Source organism: Lemur catta, chromosome 10 (genome assembly GCF_020740605.2).
Source record: "Lemur catta isolate mLemCat1 chromosome 10, mLemCat1.pri, whole genome shotgun sequence".
NCBI classification, from domain to species: domain Eukaryota; kingdom Metazoa; phylum Chordata; class Mammalia; order Primates; family Lemuridae; genus Lemur; species Lemur catta.
This window is the reverse complement of record NC_059137.1, coordinates 22,796,656-22,818,653: the sequence shown is the minus strand read 5'-3', so window position 1 is coordinate 22,818,653 and position 21,998 is coordinate 22,796,656. Positions and strand designations below refer to the sequence as shown.

Here is a 21,998-nt window from a genome sequence, read left to right as displayed (position 1 = left end):
TATGCTTGGTAAATAGTCAGTGCTTAATATGTGCAATTTTTCCTTCCAAAGTCCCTTCTAGCTTTGCAATACAGATTATATTATAAATCCCAGACCTATTCTTTTATGCAAATCAGACCTATTCCTTTATGCAAATCACATAGCTCACTGTGTACATTTAGACTGGCACTATCTTCTGAACTCCCCACTTTTAATTCTCGCCACGCTACTCCCTCTTACAATATCTTCATTTCTCTCAGGCTAAATTTCCTGCTACCCTTTTATTCCAGTGTTCCCATATTTCCATCCTTGACTTTGGAAAGGTTATTCTCTACTAATACCATTTGCAAAGTTCTGACCCATTTTTTTGTATGTTAGCTCTTGAAATTTCTGCTTGTGTTAGAGGTCGTCTCAGAAAAGGTTATTAATAAAATAAAGATAGTAATTCCCCAACCCCTCACCACCTAGTTAACAACTGATTTTTATTTAACAAATTATATGCAAATAAAAATATAAAATATGCTATGCATATGATAATATATAATATAGTATATTACATATACAATAGATAATATATGCCATATATAACTATATATAATGTATTCTATATATAAAACACATAATATGTAGTATGATATGTAATATAGTATATACTATTATAGCATGTTTATAGCATATATACTATAATAGCATATATATATAGCATATATATGTATGTTATATTGTTTTATATTTAATGTAGAATATAGTACATTATATATTTTCACTTGAATCTGACTTGTATAAGATATATATACTATATAATTTGATTAAAAATATATATATACCCTTGTGAGCTACTTTCTGTCTGTTTAGACTTCTGTGTGTGTATCTACATAACGCTGTTCTCTGAGGTTAATGGTTCATGAATGTTTACAAATCTAAATGGTTACTGTTAAAACTGAAATAACACTTCAGTTTGAACATATGTTGTCAGCATATAGCACTATAGTCTTCTACATGTCATAGAATAAAAATTATCATTTTAATGTGAGAGAGTTTGATTATAATAATTTAATGCCAAACAAAATTTTGGCAAACTGCTTAGGTGGCCAACAGACTCTTTAGAAGAGAGATATTAATCATCAAACTTAAGTTGTTTGTATTGCTGTAAGATAAATCTCTTCCTTTGCTCCACAACTTCAGGAGAGTCTGCTATTCACATGTTAAGAGGAAGAATCGAGGTTGCCATGAAATAGAGAGAAGAGATCAGCCATGGAAAAAGTGATGTAGTCAATTTTGGAACAAGAAGTAACGTTGAGAATGTAAGTGAAATCATGGGTGAAAACTGTCTTTCCAAAGTCCTTGGGACATGGGATTTCATTTTTTTATTCCTAGATTTTATCTAAATCTTCAAGAACAGAGTGACTTCTTCTGTTATTAGGTTATATTTATTTCAAAGCATTCTTGGTATGGACCAGATCTGAAGGGTGGCATAAAAGGCAGAAAGTACAAATGCAACATTCCTGAAATGCTTCTCTTTCTTTAAAAATCCTCTTGTCACAATATAAAAAAAAATCAGCCAGCAATGGTGGTGTGCTCCTGTAGTCCCAGCTGCTCAGGAGGCTGAGGCAAGAGGATCACTCGAGCCCAAGAGTTCGAGACTGCAGTGAGGTATAATAACACCATTGCACTCCAACCTGGGAGACAGAGTGAGACCTCGTCTCTTAAAAAAAAATCCTCTTGTCCTTCTTTCTAGTCCTCTAAATCAGGGGTTGACAAACCAATTCTGGCCTGCTTCCTGTTTTTGCAAATAAAGTTTTACTGAAACACAGCCACTCCCACTTATTTACATACTATCTATGGCTGTATTTGTACTACAATGACAGAGACCAAATGGCCTGCAAAACCTAATATTATCTGGCCCTTTACAAATAAAAGCTTACCAACCCCAGGTCTAAATCAATGGCTCACAAACCCAATTGCCCATTAAAATCCCTTTGAGAACCTTTAAAATAGTATCAGTTCTTAGATCCCAACGAGAGATAATGATTTAATTGGTTCTAGGGTGGGAATTAGACATCAGCATTTTTTTTTTAACAGATGGGGGTCTCGCTTTTTGGCCCAGGCTGGAGTGCAGCAGCACAATCTTAGCTTACTGCAGCCTCTAACTCCTGGGCTCAAACAACTCTCCTGCTTTGATCCTCCTGCCTGCCTCAGCCTCCCAAAATGCTAGGATTGAAGGTGTGAGCCTCAGTGCCCAGCCTTTAAAATTCTCTAAGTGATTCTAATATGTAGGCAGGGAGAATCATTATTCTAAACATTTTTTAGTTCATTAGTAAAGGAAAGTTAAAGAATCATACTCTAATTGCATATATTTTAGATTTTAGCTAACCAACAAAATGTATCTTCGGTGATTTTATTTGGTCAACATAAAAATCTGGAAAGGGACTTTTTGACTAATAATTCATCTTTCAATGGCCACAAACCATTGAAAGATGAAATACACATGCACGGTAAATATAAGTAAGTACAGGTAGCAAGAATTTCCTCTTCTGTCTAGGAAGCATTTTTATCAGAAAGGTAATATATCTCCATTACTTGATTACAATAACTGAATGTTAAATAACTGAACTTTAGATCCATGCAATTTGCATACATTTTCATTGAATGCCAAATTCTATTTATCATCAAACTTCAAAAAATGTGTATTTTAGCTAAATTTTACTACTGCCCAAGTCACTAAGTATCTTTTTCAGAAGAAGGATTGTAAGAAAATACTTCTTGAGAGCACTTTCTCTAGTCCTTCATGGCCAAGGATTGGGTTATATTAAATTCCAGCCATCCTGGTTGTTCAAACACTGTCTTCATTTAGTAGTAAGTCAGGAGACAGACCTGTTGCAAGCAGTTCCCCTGCTCCCGGGAATCTAGACATAGATAAATTCTTTAAGGAATACAATAAATGACTTTAAAAAAAAATCTTTATCAGCCATGGTTCTTAGTTGTAAGAAATGGAAACTGATCCTGGCTGATTTAAGCAGAAGAGGAATTTCTTGAAGGGATATTAGCTATCTTACTGAGTTGCTGAGTTGCCAGGAAGACTGGAGAATCGACTCAAAATCTGCATAAGAGCAAAGAGAAGCCAAATAGGACACAGCGAAAATCACACTGCAGAGTGACTACTACTGCTGCCACCAATATGCAAAGCTACAGCTGGCACCACTGACACCACTAGCAGTGAACACTGAGACATTTCTGCCACTGATGTTCATGGAAACTGAGTGTTTCTGCATTTGTCACTGTCATTTACCAGAAAGGATTCCCTTCTTTCAGTTGCTAGCTCAAAGTTCAAACAATGGAATAGTTGTTTCTGATTGGCAGAGCCTCAGTCCTGTGTCCATGCCCTAGCTGCAAGGGAATCTGGGAGAGCAAGTTTTAGCTTTTATATCAGGAATCAGACTTAGCTCTCTGCCAAGACTCAGATATGAGTCAATTTCCGAAATATAAGTTGAGAGTTCACATTTGACAGCCAAAAAATTATAAACATCTGCTATAATATCATAAAAGAAAGAGAAAGAAAGAAAGGGAAGCATTATAAAAGGAAGAGAAAGAAAAGGAAGAAAAGTTAAGAGTTACTGCTGTATTAATAAAAACAAAAGTATTTCTAGAATTCAGATTCTTTTGAAGAAAGTTCAAAAGACTGTAACAATACACTGATAATGTGAATTTGTTTAATATTTTCCAATTCAATAATCAAACAACTAGTTAGTTCTTTCCTCTTGTAACCTACATTTCCTAGATTTCATTAACATGTAAAACTCACATTTCCTAATATGATCGAGTTAAAACTTTCTAAATTCCTTTCCCTGCTTTATGGCAGAAAGTCTCTTCAATAGAAAGTTCTTTCCCACAACCAAGGCATCAGAATGAAATCATCTGATGAGAATTCTTCCAAAAGTCTAGGTTATTCTGATTGTCATAGCACCATGAGTTTCTAAGCATGGGTCTTTGTAAGACTTTGATAATTCCAATGCTTTTGTTTTTTTCTGGCCCTGTACCTCTTCCCCAGCAGCCTGTGTCTAACTGTGAAAACACACAAACACATTCTTCATAAAAATAATAAATACTTTTCGGTAACACTGAAGCCTAAAACCATATTTAGAAAAGCAACATATTCCTAAAGGACACAAAATCTGCAAAGATCTAACTCTGTCCACAAGTTAACCTTCTGTAGGAATAGCAGAGGATTTTAGTTCCTTAAAAGCACATGGTCTCCCTCCTATCCAATCCAGAATAGTTTTTTGTGGTGGTCTTCCCATAACAAAGGAATGTTTGCCCCCCTTTCCACCCACCCCCACATGCACACAAATAAAGAATTACTAAAAGCTTTGAACTGACAATATTTCAGTCAGAAATCAAACCCATAACTGTGGGATTCCTCTTCTCTCAGCAGCCTTTCAGCAAGAAATAACTTTTAGCCAAGCAGTTAGCCTGGAAAAGGGAGTCAAACTCTGAGATGAAGACAGCAGATGATTTCCCTCTCCTTGGGTAGCAAATCTCAGAGGTTGGGATTTTTTTTTTCCATAACTTATTCTCATACCAAGACATTTATTTCTCTATGGGTTTATAACCCTATTTTCTCCCACACTCATAGAATGTGCAAGAAAGGTAACTTTCTCAAATTTGACCTTAGCTATGCTGCTATGCTATTTTTGATTTTGTACTTGCACAATTCTACTTACCACTTATTAGAATTTGGTTTAAAAGAACTGGCAGCTGTGGGAGCAGGTAGTAAAAATACGCTTCCGATAGGGTGGAAAATCTTACAACTATCTCTGGACTGTCCATGAATTGGAATTCCCCAAAAGATGTCTACATTAGGTTATTTTTGCTTATTTTTAAAGATTCCATCTCTGTTGCCCTAAAGTAATAACAATTACAGAGACTTTTCTAAATAATAATTATTATTAATCTTCAGCTCCCACCTTAAGCTAAAGGAAGGAAAAACAAAGGAAATCTGGAACCTGTCACTATTTCTCTCTTTGTCATCAGCTTTTTCTCTTACTCACTTCCTCTTCTTGCTCACTAGGGATCACACTCCAAACGCTGCCCACGGGGACTGGTCATTGACCACAGCAAACCAGCTCAGCACTCTGCACAGTCATAATCGCAACACTAGAGTCTCATTAAATTTTCAGAGCTCTAAACAATGGGTGCATAAGTCGTATAGTGGTGTAAAGGACATTGGAACCTAAGAAGGAGAAACAGTGGATGAGGGGGGTAAGGGATAAAAATGTACCCATCAAGTACAATGTATATGACTCTGTATTCTGATGACAGGCACCTGAAAAGCCCTGACCAGCATTATTCAATCCATCCATGTAACAAAAACACTTAAACCTTCTTAATATTTTGAAATTAAAAAAAAAAAATTAGAGTGAGTTATTCTTCTTAGTACAAGGGTATCCATCTATTTCCTGAAAACAAAATATGCTAAATCACACCTGAGAGTGAACCTAGTCCTAAATATGTTCTCAACGTGCTTCCACAAAGCCCCTTTGCTGCAGGGAATAAGATACCAACTTTCTCATCTCCAATCCTATTCTCTCAGAGGCAGACCCTGAGGAACTATGAAAGACAGTCTTCCTCTGCTCCAGGGTGGAAAATGAGGATACATCAAAACCCCACCATGAAGAGACATTGTGTGGCAGCTGATTCTCTGGATATTTTCCAGCTTCAGATGAGCTAGGTGTCAGGGAAAAATTTATTCAAGAATGTGACCAATATTATCCTACCCAGGCAGGAACTGCAACACTCTTTCTATCCCATATTTCCCCTTGCACAAGCACTTTGGCAGAGGGTGGGATATTATGAAAATTAATACTCTTGTCCAGGAGTGGGGAACCTCTGGCCTTTTGACTGAATCCAAATTTTATAGAACAAATTGTACTATTTTTATTAATACATTTTTGTTCATCCTTTATATTTTTATTTTTAAAATGAACATATTTAAAATACTAAAGAATAAAATAAATTTCAATGAAATAATCCTCCCAGATTGACTGGCACAATTAGAACATTAGTAAGCCATAAGGGCTAAATTGATGGCTGCTATGCTCATGATTTAGTTCTAACTTCCCCTGCCTAAATGGTACCACTACCGCATGAGGTTGGTTGTCGAGAGTTTATGGGAGTCAAGTACACCACTCTGTTATCAGCATTTGACAACAGTGCACTGTCTTTCTGTTTTAAGTGGAATTTCCAAATAGTGGCATACCTCAACAGTATTTTTTAATTCTGTCTTCTTAACAGCCCATCATGTCAAAGAAGACCAAGAGCACACTGAAGGAAAAACACAGATTTTTTAATGAGGATTGAGAATTGCAATATTATCTTGTTTATGCTAAAGATAAGATGATTTGCTTGCTTTGTGATACTGCAATATCAACATTAAAGAAATTCAATGCTCATCAGCATTATAACACTTATAAGGACCACAAATATTTTAAATTAGAGGGAGAGGCATGAAAGGTCATTGCAGAAATTAACAGATGAAAAGCAAAAGCAAAGACAATCCTTTCAAGCAGCAATAAGACCTGGAATAATGCCACTGAAGCAACTTATAAAGTAGCTTATATACTCAGGCGGAAAAAGGAAGTCATTCAGTGGTGTAGAAATTGTGAAAGAATGCAGCACCATGGAAGATGTAGGATGCTTAGACCTTGATAACTTTTCAAAGTACAAACAACTGCCTCTTTCAAGGAGAACCAGAACTAATCGGCAGCATGAGTTAGCCTTCACCTGAACAGAACAACTTCATGCAATACTTCAAAAGTAAAATATATATTATTCAATCGTTTTGGATGAGTCAACTGATAGTACTGACTTGGTGTAGATTTTATACTTCATTCGGGTCATAACAGAAGATTTCCTTTGCTACAAAAAGTTACTCACTTTGGGCATTCTTGTGAACAGAACACAGGGAATAGATATCTTCCACAACTTTCAAGATAAATGTCATGAAGTTGGACTGAATTTGGTAAATTTAGTGAGTGCATGTATAGCCAGTGCACCTTCCATGACAGGAAAACATGAAGGGTTTACTGCACAGATTAAAAAAAGTATTAACAGATCCAGATGCTCTCATTTCTTTTCATTGTATCTTGCATCAGCAAAATCTCTGTGCTAAAGCTACTACTTTAAGTGACACTTTGCAAAAAGCTATAAGTATTGTTAACTATATTTGTGCAAATGCAACATGGCATGGTCAGGTTGCTAAAGCAGAAGGATGAGGTGTGAATTTGCTGTATCATTCTAAATTGTGTTGGCTATCACAGGGACAGGTGTTAACCAAAATTTTATCTCTGCGAGAACAGATAATTAAAGTTTATGAAGAGCAGAATCAGCAATGTGAGCTATTGAAAGAAGATTTCTATAGAAATACAGCATCTCTGCATGATATCATGTGAAATAAAAACAATAAATTATTTCTTTTCAAGGTAAAACTAAGTCTGTATATGATATGTGGCAAAAAATCCAAGCATTTTGAAAAATGCTATCTTTTTTCAAAACACTTCTTCAAAAGGAAATTTCAGTGAACATTTTCCCCAGTTAGCAAAGGCCATTGATGAACAGAATGATATATGCAAATCATTTGAAGAATACACAGCAGTTATAGGTCTATTAATTGGAGAATATAATGAAAGTTTCACTGACTTTGAGAATCATGACATCACACTCAAATTAGCATTTCAGCCTTACCTAGTTGATATCACCAAAGCACCTAAAGAACTACAGATGAAATTGATTGAGCTCTCAGTAGATGACATTTTAAAGTCATCGTTTGATGCTAAGATCCAATTGAAGTATGAACAAAATGCTGTAGACTACCCATACCTTTGGCAACATGCCCAAAAAATGTTTTCTTGTTTTTCAACCACTTATTGCTGCAAATTTACATTCTCCTACCTAACCCAAATCAAGATGCCATTATGATACCCATCTAAAGGATCAACTGAAGCTGTGGACCTCCATGCTGCAACCAAATATTCAAATGCTTCCAACAAAAAGCAGATGCAACAAAGTCATTAAAAGGTTAGTTAACTTTAAAATTAACAAATGGTTTTCATTTTTTGAAATTATTTAGTACATAGTAGTTAGATTTTTACAAAATAATGTACATTTTTAAGTATATCTAATTGAAGTTTCTCGAACGCCACCTTGATTATAGCTAAATTAATGCGGCCTTCCAATATGAAAATGTTCCCCACCCCTGCCCTTGTCCAAGGAAGAAGTAAGAAGTGAAAAGAACCACAGAGAAGGTCCAGGGCTGTGAATAACAAGAAAACCCTATTTGGGTTTGGCTGGTAGAAAGGAATAACTGAGAAATGTGTTGTCATCCTGAAATAAATGATGTAGCTGTAGAAACCCATCTCAAAGGGGAATCTTTACTCTTAAGAGAGCAGTTAGTTACCTATTGATTAAAGCATTTACAGAGAAACATGGAAAAGCTAAAGAAATATCTAATTTCATTAGAGCATGGCTGTGGAAAATGACCCAGGCAAAGGGCAAATGCCATAGAAATGAATAATGTCAACTTGGTTGTAGGGCAGGGCAGCTTTCAAAAGAGCTGATAGTACATTGCCTGTGGCTTCTAGAAAAACGAAGAGGCACAGTTGATCTCATTGATAAGAATTTTATGAGATCAGATAAAAAATGCTTCCCCCACGGATCTACAGAGATCCTCAGAAGGTTCTATGTGACCTCTTTCGAGAGGGTGATGACAGAGGGTGATGATTTAGAGAGCTGAATTCTGCTCATGGGAGGATATTCTGCTGACCTAGGGCCAAGTCTGACGTCATTTAGAGAAGGAGCCAGTTAAAAAGAAAGGCTTAGGGGCACGGGATCCCCCCAACTTCCTAGAGCATATGGAGGCAGGGAACCTAAACATCTTGGCTCAGATCTCTCTCATGGGGCTGGATTTGTGGAGGAAGGAGTTGATCCAAGGCAAGCCAAATATCTGAATTTTGTATTTTGTAATTTGTATTTGTAAATACCCTATGGCCTGCTGTTGATTAAAATGGAGGGAAGAGACTGAGCTCATAGAGGCCACCATATGTGATGAGCAAGAACTACTTGGGTTTTGGTGGAAGAATTCTGGCATGTGCTCCTGGAACCATATGGTTTCCTGAATAGTTCTGGGAAGAACACCTTAGGACTGGATTCCTAGGAATCCAGATATATTAGGTGATTAAGTATGAAATGTCCAATTTCCTTAATTACTATTATAAGTCTGACAGTTGATATCTCTGACATTTCACTTTGACACTTCTTATTTTTATTGTGAAGGTACATCCTCAGTCTTTTATATGCACATTTTGACTTGTGACTATCTTTTAAAATTTTTTAAGAGCAATTTTTGTGAAACCATGGATAAGTCAAAAATGCATGTCATTGTCAAATTTGATTTCCATCGTGGAACCAATGCAGTGTAGATAGCTCAATATATCATCAAAGTGTATGGGAAGGATGTGGCTAATGAATGCACAGTGCATTGATGAGTGGTGAAGTTTCATTCTGGTGATTTTAATCTTGAAAATGAGCCATGTGGGCCACCTGAGACCAAGGTGCATAATGATGAGCTGAAAGCTGTAGTGAAAGCAAATCCATCTCAACCTATGCATGAATTAGCAGCAAGGTCTAACATTACTATTCCAACAATATTGGACCATTTGAAACAAATCGGCAAGGTCAAGAAGCTAGATAGATGGGTTCCGCATGAATTTAATGAGCATCAGAAGAGAAATCATCTGGAAGCTTGCCTTTCTTCACTGTCACAACATAAAGGTGAACCATTTCTACACTGTATTGTTACATGTGATGAAAATGGATTATTTTTGATAATCACAAGCATTGGGCACAATGGTTGGATAAAGATAAAGTGCCAAAATACAGTCCAAAACCAAATATTCATCCAAAAAAGCTAATGGTATCTGTTTGGTGGTGCAGAGCTGGTATTATCCACTACAGCTTCATGAAACCTGGTCAGTCAAGCACAGTGGATGTTTACTGCAACCAGTTGGAGGAAATGATGAAGATGCTTGTGTTTAAGCAGCCGAGATTGGTCAATAGAGACAAGCCAATCCTCTTGCAAAACAACACTCAAGCACATGTTGCACAAACAATGCTGTTCACACTCCAGAAGCTGGACTTGGAAACTCTCTATTATCCACCATATTCACCAGACCTTGAACCAACTAACTACCACTTCTTCCAGGCTTTGGACCACTTCTTTGAAGGAAAAATATTAAATTCTCAACAAGATGTGGAAAACACCTTTCGCGATTTCATCACCACTCACTCTCCTGGCTTCTTCGCTGCTGGCACAAATGAGCTACATTTAAGATGGTAAAACTATGTCGATAGTTTAGGTGCATATTTTGATTAGTTGTACCGCTTCTTGTTTGAGATATAATAAACTACACCTTTGATTCAAAATCAGACATTTCATATTTAATAACCTAAATATTACCGACTACTTTCCTGTTGGGGAACAGTGGTAAATTTTATTTTAAAAACTATTTCAATGCATGTAGTACTCATTTGAACAAATACTTTTAGATTGTTTCTAAATTGGCATTTACAGTGCATATGACTCCTGGCTTATCAATAATTGTTCTCGTTATACCAGATTTACTTTCCATTTCTTTGTTTCTCTTAGTGACCTGTTATTTAGCAATAATGTGGCTATCTAAATTTTGCCTGTATAAATTTGTTGTCATCTCCAATAAAATTATTTTGCAAGCCAGGAAAGGTACGGGGAAGGGGGAGATGAAAAGAGGTTGATTAATAGGCACAAAAATCAAGTTAGATAGAAGAAATAAGACCTAGTGTTTGACAAATCAGTAGTGTGACTATAGTATATAAATAATAATCTATTGTACATTTCAAAATAGCTAGTAGAGAATAATTTGAATGTTTCCTGGCATTAAGAAAAGGTAAATGTTTCAGATGATGGATATCCCAATAGCCCTGATTTGATTATTACACATTATATGAATGTATCAAAATATCACATGTAGCCTGTAAATATGTATATCTATTATATATCAATGAGAAATTAAAATAAAATAAATAGAATTATTTCATAGGGTTTTCAGAAAGGCAAGGTAACTATGTTAAAGTGGATGGAATAAGATGGCTAGTTCTAATACTGACTAGTTATAGGACCTTGGAAAAGTTACCATTTAAAATGCATTTCTGGCCAGGCGTTGTGGCTCATGCCTGTAACCCCAGCACTTTGGGAGGCTGAGGCTAGAGGATTGCTTGAGGCCAGTTCAAGGCTGCAATAAACAATGATCGTGCCACTACACTCCAGCCTGGGTGACAATGTGAGATCCTGTCTCAAAAAACAAAATGCATTTCTATTAATTCCAAATGGATTTGATAATAATACCTGCCCCACAGTGTAAATGTGACACTAACTGGCATATAAGAGCTAAATGTAGTTTCCTTCTGAGATCTTGGGTGGCAGAACCTTTGTGACTCGTCTGTTTCCCACCTGGCATCCCACTGGGCTGCCACTAGCTGGATTTATTATCTGACCTCCTCAGCTCCTTTTACTCACTTCTGCATTCTCAGACCTAGAAATCTCCTGTTCCTCCTCCCCTAAAATGCATCTTTGCCCTCACAGTCTCTTCAAACTCTTGCTCCCACCACAACATTGAACATCATTTCCACAAGTTCCTTCTGGCCTCCACTCCACATCCCCCAGCCTCCTCTGCTGGCAGAATTTTCTAACTCAGTAAACTTTTTCATCCTCTTTTGGGGGATTCTGGCCTCTGCCCAGAGTCACTCTGCCCTGCAGAGTATTTCCTCCTGCATGTACCTATTATGACTTCAGTGGCCTTCTCTATAGTTCAATTTCCAGTGAAGGAGATAGTCTGGATCTTGAGAGATTTAAGAAAATAAAGAAAAATATGGTTTAAGCATTTAGGGGAAGCTAATAAGTAGCTCAATCAGGTAGGGAAAGCCTACATGTTAGGAGTTAAATGTAGAGTTCATGGAGAACTAGGAATCATCTTCCTTTTCCAGTTCATTCTAGGTTCTTCTCCAACTTGAGCAATATAAGGCAGCACTTTTTGAGTTTTTACTATGTGTTAGTCACTGAGTATTTTACATACTAATTTTACAACTAATTATGTAAGTAGATACATTTATCATCATCCGTATTTTATAGATGTTGAAAGGAACTGGAGACCATTATCCTAAGTAAAGTATCTCAAGAATGAAAACAAACACCACATGCACTCTCTAATAAATTGGAACTAACCGATGGGCACACAAGTGCACAGAAGGAAGTAAAAGTCATTGGAAATCAAGCAAGGGGGAGCAGAAAAGAAGGAAGAGGCAAAAACCCACCTAATGGGAACAGTGAACACTATTTGGGTGATGGCACATTTATACCCCTGACTCAAGCCATGTAACAAAAATATTTGTATCCCCTTAATATTTTGAAATAAATAAATAAATAAAAAGAAAAAGGAAAGAAGGAAGGAAGGGAGGGAGGGAGGGAGGAAGGAAGAGAGAAATGAATTAAGAAACTGAAGCTTAGAAAGAAGCCCAAGTTCTCACAGCCAGGGAGGGTCTCAGACAATATGGCTCCAGCACCTGTTCCTAACATCGTTCTTATACTCGGGGGTCAGGCTCTTAGGCTCCGAGGCCAAGAGAAGATGGCCATCTCACCTAACCAGCTTTTCTACATTAGGGACCCTGATTCTCTTCCTGATACATTTTAAGGAGCCCAGGAGAAAAGATCTGACAAAGATAAAAATGTTAGTGCATTGTTCCAGAGTACCAGAATTCTCCACAGTATTAAAGTAATAATAATAATAGTTGCTTTTGAGCATCAACTACTTGAAGGTGCTATACTAGGAACTTTCCTTATATTATTTCATTTAATTCTTACAATAACCCTGCCAAAAGCTTATAATTGTTCCCATATTATAACTGAGAAAACTGAAGCTTAAAATAGTTAGGTGACTAAGCATCTGGGCTGGGATTTAATTCAGATCTCTCAGACTCTAAAGCCTTTCTGCTTTCCAAGATACTGTCGTCTAATTGTGTTTTTGCTTTTAGAAAAGAAAACACGTATTGCAACTCTTTTGCCTGTAGTCTATGACTTATGACCATCTTTAATTCTTCATGAAAGGATTAAAATGATAAAGAGATTAAATGATTAAAGTAATCAATTTCTGATGGTCTCAAATTGCCAAGCGAAGCTAACTTATCCCATGAGCCATGACCTTTCACCAAGAAAAGGAATAAAACAAACACATTATTTTATTTTTCGTTATGTGGTTTGTGACTCTCAGTAAAAGGAACTCAACTGTAAAATTAAGAAACAAAAACCAAATAGTTCACAAAGTAGTTCTGGAAGCTACCCTTTTTAACAGGTAAGAGAAAGGGAAAAGACCAAAAACTGGGCTAAGTAACTAAAAGAATATTGGAATGATTGTATTGCATCGATAGGACTTTAGGGTTTGGGTCCCAATTCTGCACAAGCTATATATTCTCAAATTAGTCACTTTACTTCCCTGAGATACAGTTTCCTCAACTGTGAAATGGCACCAATGTCTGTCTTGTTTAAACCACTGGATTCATGAAAGAATTAAAACAACAGAAGGTTCCATAAAGTGTTTTATAATTTTCAAAGTTCTGTTCAAATATTGTTCCATCATCTTCATTGGCTTTGGAGTCAAATGGGTCAGAGTTTAAGCCCTGATTCAGTCATCAACTCTGAGATGTTGAGCAGCTCACCTAACTTCTTTGTGCTTCCAGTTTCATTTATAAAAGGAGTGTGGTGGATATTTGTTACCTACCCCAAAATCCACGTCCTCCTTTTGTCATCCTAAAGTTATTTACAATTTTAGTGCAGGTAGCTACTCCTCCACTGTGGAGTTCAAATACATTAGGTCACCTGACTCTACCTTCAGTTTCAAGGGTGAGCCTTGATCAGACTGAGCAAATCAGGGAATATCATCTACCTTGCCAGAGTGACTGATTTACAGTTACCATGGTCTGAAAACCAATGAAATTGGTTCAGATATAAGCAGATTTATTACCCTACTCTGACGAGGTTTGCAAGTGAATTAGAGCTTTAGGCAAGAAGCTTTCTGGCACTTATGATATAGTACCTAAAAAGAAACTTTATATTTCCATTCCTGGCCATGATGGAGTAACCGGTACCCCTTCCCTGCATCTTTGACAATCAGGGTGCGGAATATATCCAGAGTTCCTATCTGACTTCCCTAAAAGGGAGGGAGTATTCTGGGTTCTCAAAAATAAGAAACCAAGCCGCGCATGGTGTCTTGCGCCTGTAGTCCCAGCTACTCGGGAGGCTGAGGCAAGAGGATTGCTTGAGCCCAGGAGTTTGAGGCTACAGTGAGCTATGATCGCACCCCCGCACTCCAGCCTGGGCAACAGAGTGAGACCCTGTCTCAATCAATCAAGAAATCAAGAAAACAAGAAAATAAGAACCCAAAGAGTATAGTCTCCAAAGAACTAGAGTTAGAGAAAGGGAAAAGGATGATAACATCAGGAGAAGCCAGGAGAGTCTGCACGGACAGGGTTCTAGCCACAACCAAAACCCTCATCAGTGGCTCAGCCTGAATGGGGGAAGCTGGCCTATTGCAACTAAAGTAGGACACACACTTACTGGGAATTGTGGCAAAAGACCCTTTTCTCAGGTGTCTTAGCAGAACGGATACAGTACAATTTTCTAAGGTAAACAAAGTCAGATTCTTTGAATCTTTAAATTCTTCCTCTGACATTTCTCAACATGAAGAAAGTTGCTCATAGGTTTCAAGAATAGTACATTATTCTTTCAATTAGCATTTTCTGTACCACCTCATGTCCATCTTCTCTCAGGAGGACCTACTGAGAGCATGCTGTCTTTGTCAGCTTGTTTCTGTGAGGGGGCGAGCATGAAATATGGCGAATATAGTGCTAAGACCTTTATCCCAAGACAGAACCCAGAGGACTCAGATGGGCAGGGAAGTCAGGAAGCTTGCGTGTCACATCCTACAGGAAACACAAAACTCACTAGGTAAGGCTTGCCTGGTTATGTCATATGCTGACATAACCTCGGGAGAAAAGCAATAGGGTTCATTTAAGGAACTTACAGGAGACCCATCTTAGCACACACTGAGAAAAAACGAAGGTCAAATAAAAGAGCACTGGTATGAATTTAATTTAGGACCTTTTGTTTGAAAAATAATATTCTCTGTTAGATTACAGAGAAACGTCAAATATCTGTCCCTGGGGAGTTAAACATGGAAGAAAATTCTAAAATCCTTCTGTCTATCAAACATGTCATCAAACTGAGGTACTTCCAGCCAGTTAGGATGCTTCCAACAACCAAGAGCCATTTGAAAGCACTGGGAAGTCGTTCCAGACAGCTTTCTTAGACAACATTGTTAAGCTTCTTGTTTTCATGAGCACCAAAGTGTGGGTTTTAAACAGATTTCCTATGACCTTCACATGTTTTTAAATTTTCTGGACTTCATGTCTTATTAGGAAAGTCAGCTTAGCCCATGTCTGAGCAAAGTCATGTGATATGACAGGCTAACTGGGCATGAAGCTCTTCCCAGCATGCCTGGGACCAGGAAATTACAGAAACACATGCATACTCACCCACTGTGAGGATGTAACAAGGGAGGGGTGTTGGGGGGGGGGAATCTTAAGGGCAAACACAATAATTTTCCCATAAACCAAGCGAAACAAATTAAGATTTAAAAATTCAGTGATGCCAATTTTGACTTCATTAATTAAGGGATCAACCTCCTCTGATCTTTTGGGTTTCAACATAGTTAAGAGCTCCGATCTTTTCTGGGACTTAGTATGAATCTACTACCCCTCTTCTGCACTGGTTCCCAGCCCTTGCTGTACATTGGAATCTCCTGGGAAGCTTAAAAAAAACTACTGATGCCTGGGTCCCACTCCCCCAAATCCTGATTTAATTGGTCTAGACTGCAGCCTGGCCATCAACCTATTGTAAAGCTCCCCTTCTGATCCTAATATGCACTCAGGTCTGAGAACAAGGGCTCTCATGCTTTTTAACTCAAAGTGTGTTCTGAAGACCTGGAAGCTTGTTAGGAATACAAATTCTCAGGCAACATCTGGACCCACAGAATCATAATCTTCGTTTTAATAAGATCCCCAAGTGATTCATACACACATTAAGTTTGAGAAGCATTGCTCTAATTTTGTGTAGCCTCGTTCCATTCTGCAGAACATTACGTAGTTCTTAACTGTGGCTGTACATTAGAATCACCTAGAGACCCTTTCAAAAATGTTGATGCCTGGCCCCTCTCTCCAGAGATTCTGATTTAATCGGTCTTGAGTGTGGCCCAGGCATGGCTTTTCAAACATTTCTTAAAGCACCCCAGGGGATTTTAATATAAACTCAGGGCTGAGAACCGCTACTATAGAAAAGATGCTTTTCCTCTTTTCATTTAATAGCCTTTGGTATAAAGTGGCCATTTCTGTTGAATAGCTAGCCTCCCTGGGAGAGATAACACTCTGGTCCATTTTTCTGCATTGGTTATCAAACTTTAACGTGCAAAAGCTACAACTGAGTGGCTTATTAAAAATGCAGATTCCCAGTGCACCTTCAGAGTTTCCTTCGGGGAGTCTGGAATGGGGCTCAGAATCTGTATTTCATAAGCCCCGCTTGGAATTCTGATGTACATGGTTCTTGTGCCACATTTTGAAACTCACTGCTTTAGCATGACAGAAGAAAAGGAAAGTAGGCTTTGATGAGCACAGGGAGAAAAAGCACAGTGTAAGGTCTCAGAGTGTGTGAGAGAAGTGATGTAGGTGAAGCAAAACATGGAGTTCCAAAGGGGGCTGAGAGAAAGATGAAGCTATCCGGCACAATTCTTAAGAACAAGCAGTAAAGATAAGGCTCTGTATGTACCAGGCTACTTCCTGTCTGATCAACTCCAAGTTGCCCAAGGAACAGCAGTTGCCTAACCTCTGTAAGCACCATCTGGGAAGGAGAGAGAGAGAGGGAAAGAGAGAGAGAGAGAGACCTTTTAGGATTTTAATTGCTACTTCTGGGGCTCCTGCAGTTTTTCCTCCCCCCCCTTTTTTTAAGCCAGTCAAATTTAGCAGTGGGGGGTTATATACCAACTCTAGTGACACTAATGTTAATAAGTTCTGATAACTTACTACCATCAGTCCAGCCTTCTTTTTTTACCTCTTGACCTGTCAGATTAAGAATTAGAAGAAACAGAAGAACATAACTTGAAAGAACACTATCCAAAATCCAAAATGTATAAATGAGCCTTGCCCTATAGAAAAGGTGTATGTAGAAAAATTGTACATAGAATTTTGGTAAATCAAATGATATTTTTAATGACTACAGAAAGGAAAGCAGCTTGCAATTTGAAATAATCCCCTGATAATTGCTGTGTATCTGAGTTTTATTAATGAGGGACACATATTTAATATTGACCGTTTATGGAGTCATTACTGGATTAAATGAGAAAATGCATTTAAAGCATTAAGACAGTCCGTGGCATATAAGAAATATTCAAAAAATGTTAGATTTTTGAAAAGACTTTTTTAAAGAGCAATTTTAGGTTCACAGCAAAATTGAGAGGAAAGTAAGAGATTTTCCGTACACTCCCAACCCCCACACATGCTTAGCTTCCCTGATTATCTCCACCAAAGTGGTACCTTTGTTACAACTGATGAACCTACACATCGTAATCACACAATGTCCATAATTTACATTCGGGTTCACTCTTGGTGTTGTCTATGGGTTTAGACAAATATATAATGATATGTATCCACCCTTATAGTATCACACAATATTCACTGCCCCCCAAATTCTCTGTGCTCTGATATTATTTTTATTATGATAATGGAATTTGTGCAAGCCTAGATATAGGAAGACAGGGAGGGTTATCTGTCTCTACCTGCCCACCTCACGCATCATAACCAGCCCTAGGAGACATAATGAGATTTATGTCTATTATAAAAGAGCTTACAGAGGCTGGGTATAGTGGCTCACGCCTGTAATCCCAGCACTTTGGGAGGCCAAGGTGGGAGGATCCCTTGAGGCCAAGAGTTCCAGATCAGCCTGGGCAATAAAGCAAAACCCTATCTCTACAAAAAAAAAAAATTAGCCAAGGATGGTGGCATGTGCTTGTAGTCCTAGCTACTCGGGAGGCTGAGATGGGAGGTTCCCTTGAGCCCAGGAGTTTGAGGCTACTACAATGAGCTGTAATCGTGCCACTGCACTCCAGCCTGAGCATCAGAGTGAAACCTCATCTCTTAAAAAAAAAAAAAAAAAAAAGCTTGCAGATGGGAACATTGTCAGGCAAAGCCACAATCTGTCAATGATTGACCAAATGATAATTCCCTAGAGAAGGTTGGAGTGAGTGAAAAACAGGGAGGTCCAGGCCCCAGTCTCCAGCATTTGTAAAAAGCAGCAGTGATTTTTTTTTTTTCTAACAAATCCATTCACAAGCCCATTTGGTCTCCTTTAATGAGGGCTTACTATGCCAAGACACAGGCTTAAATCTCATTTAATCCCTCATTGTTATTAGCTTCAATTTACTGATGAGAAAAGGTCTAGAAGTGGCAAAGCAGTTCCTTAAATCTGTTTCTGTCTGTATCCAAAGCCCAGGTTGTAACCACTCTATGTTCCCCTTCCTTAGTCATTACTGCCCCAGCAAATGCTCTCTTGGCCTCATTATCAAAATAAGCACAGACACACAATGAAATGTTAAATGCCTGAGGTGTCAGATACCCCAGTTACCCTGATTGGATTAATTCACATTGTATGCCTATATGAAAACAAACATCACATGCACCCTATAAAGATATACAGTTATTATGTACCCATAATAATTTTTAAAAAGAAAAATAATAAGCTCAGACAAGCCATTTATAAGGTAACACTCAGGCACGTTAAAATGAGACTTCTACCACTTGAAACAATCTCAGATCACAGAAAATAAAGCCCTTTTGCTTAAGAGACAAGTTCCAAGCAAGAAATTAGGAAGATATTAGAAATTCATTGAAGAGCTCAGGACACATCTCAATTCACATGAGCCTGATTTACCTTTTCATTTATAAAGTAACATTTACTTTGTGGGTTTTCTTTCTTTCTTTCTTTCTTTTATTTTAATAGATTTAGAGGCTACAAGTTGAATTTAGTTATATGTATATATTGTGTAGTGGTAAAGTCTGGGCTTTTAGTGTAGCCATCACCTGAATAGTGTTCATTGTACCCCATAGATAATTTTTCTTCCCTCACCCCCTCTCACCCTCTGAAGTAACATTTTAAATGATGATTTGGGATGTCATGCAGAGCTAGATGATAATTACTTCCCAACTGGGAGCCTCCATTAAGAGTCTGAGCCCCTTTCCTACCAACTTGAGCTCATGCTTGAGTCTTTCTCTTCACCCTTACTTGGCACAGCGTAACTGCCTGCGGACCGGGACCCTTCAGACTTTGCCCCAGTACTTCCTCCATGAGGGCATGTGCAGGACAAGTGCTCTGTTGTTCTTCACCTTAACCCTGATCCTGACTGTCCCAATTTCACCCCCACTACACTCCCCATTTCCCCAAGACTCCTAGAGGCTATGCTATGACTACTGGGACCTTCAGACACTATGTAGTAGTATGTTTTGGCTCTGGATTTTACTGCATGCTCTTGGACACCCTGGAACACCTCCCTGTGTGTGCTATGCTATGTTCACGTATACTTAGGTTATCTCTGATCTAGCTGACAATCGTAGGGTAGGACTTTCTCCCTTCATTCTTAGCCTGGTGCTCTATCTGTATTTTCTGCAGTCCCCAGCTTCAGATTGGAGGCCCCATTATACATGCTGACATTTGGTGGGGATTTGCACCCAGAGTAGGACTCCAAGACGACACCAGCAGAGCATAGTAAACCCGGCCCACAATTGTCTGGAGCACTTAAGGAAATGAAATCCCACCAGGCTTCTGATTTCCCCCCTTAATTAGCTTCCTCCATTCCCTGAGGCATTTGTTCCCTTAGCAGGATCCTACCTCATAAACTTTCCTTTGCCCCAGCTCACAGGTGTTAAGTAAATACCTGGAAGCAATTACCCATAGCTTCAGAGGGCCATTTGCAGCACAAGGCAGGGCCCCTTGCCTGACAGCTCCTGCTAATTGGAGTGCTCCTGTCACACTTTCTGCCCGGAGGAGAGAATTTCAGCAATGCTGCTCTACCTTCCTGGAGCTCTAGCTAGAGTGCTCAAAGAAGTTCTACAAATGTGCATGTCTTCCTCGCAAGTCCCCTAAGGGATCAGCAGTTGTTTATTTGATGCACATTAAAGGACTCATTGTCCCATGATTTCTAGGTGTTCTGAAATGGGGAGGTCAAAGGACAAACAGAATAAACCTGTAACTATAATATTAATCTCATTTTTGAAACTGAGATTAAGGCAACTCAAATTCCTGATCACATGGAGCCAATGTTAATTTCAGAGATAAATGTTATAAATCTCACCACCAGGGTAAAGTTAAAATCCCACGTAAGAAAATAACACCAAAATCTGGTGATTGGAAGGCCTGTTTCTATCACAACAACCTTTTGCTCCCCTGAACCCTAACATCATAGAGCTCTGGTCTGATCACTATGTTAATTTTTTAAAGCAGAAAATGGAAAAAGTTAAGGTAAAGAGAAGTGGGGAGAGAAGAAAAATCTTCTTACTATTATATTAAGAAAACTGAATTAAAAAAAAATTTTTTTTTGAGATAGGGTCTCACTCTGTTGCCCGGGCTAGAGTGCAGCGGTGCCTTCATAGCTCACAGCAACCTCAAACTCCTGGGCTCAAGTGATCCTCCTGCCTCAGCCTCCTGAGGAGCTGGGACGACAGACACACGCCACCACACCTGGCTAATTTTTCTATTTCTTTGTAGAGATAAGGTCTTGCTCTTGCTCAGGCTGGTCTCAAACTCCCCACCCACCTCAAGTGAGTCTCCTGCCTCCGTCTCCCAGAGTGCCAGGATTACAGGCATGAGTCACCGCGCCCAGCCTGCCTCTTTATTTCTACGCTGTATTATGCTTCTGGGTAAACACTGTTAGCCAAATTTCTATTGGCTAATGTAATGCAGAGTGCTACAGCTGAGATATTTATCTTTTTTTTTTTCCCTCTTGCTGGATTAAGCTAGGAATTCATTCATTCAGTATGTACTAGGGTTAAGATGAACATACAATTTATTATCCAGAGACAATTTAGAGAGTGAAAGGGGTGCCTTACTAATTCCACCAAGACAATAGACTCATATCAGGACTGTTCTGAACAAAATGGGAGGTATGATTTTCTAATTACTGAACACCTTCTATGTACCAGGAACTACACTGTCTTGTGTAAAAACAGAAAATGTGGCGGGGGGCGGGGGTGGATAGAGGAGCTGTTCTTCAATCCTCGGCCCAAAACCAGTGCTAACTCCCACCTGCTCTCAAAATACCAAAAGGTTTTGTGAGCCTGTTGGTTCTTTCAGGTGAGGTAAAAATGTGTGCACAGATCCTTTTGTAGTTCATAAGTGTGTGTGAGATATGCCTCACTCAAACTTTGTTAGCAAGTCAGCACATTACCCGTCTGACGTGAAAAAATACACATATATGTGCTTGGGTCATTCAACCACTGATTTTTTCTGGCTTGGAGCAATTCTCTCTACCTAAACAGGATTCACTTTCTTCTCTGTGTTTTTGTTTTGTTTTGCTTTCTTTTTGTTTTCTGTTTTGTGTTGTTTTGTTTTATATTTTGTTTTGGGGGGTTTTTTCGAGAACAAGTTGAATTTTGAGAGGCAATTCTATATTTAATTGCATTGATGATGAGCATGTCATTGAGATCTAATCTTACTCAAAAAATTGCTCTCCTCTTTGTTTTTTTTTTTTTTTTTTTGAGACAGAGTCTCACTCTGTTGCCCAAGCTAGAGTGTCATGGCATCAACCTAGTTCACAGCAACCTCAAACTCCTGGGCTCAAGCA

The 21,998-nt window shown here is 38.4% G+C and overlaps 1 pseudogene; it reads left to right on the top strand.

Moving 5' to 3' along the window:
* Nucleotides 1-21,531: 21,531 nt before the first annotated feature.
* Nucleotides 21,532-21,612, top strand: LOC123646816 (annotated as a pseudogene).
* Nucleotides 21,613-21,998: the final 386 nt, after the last annotated feature.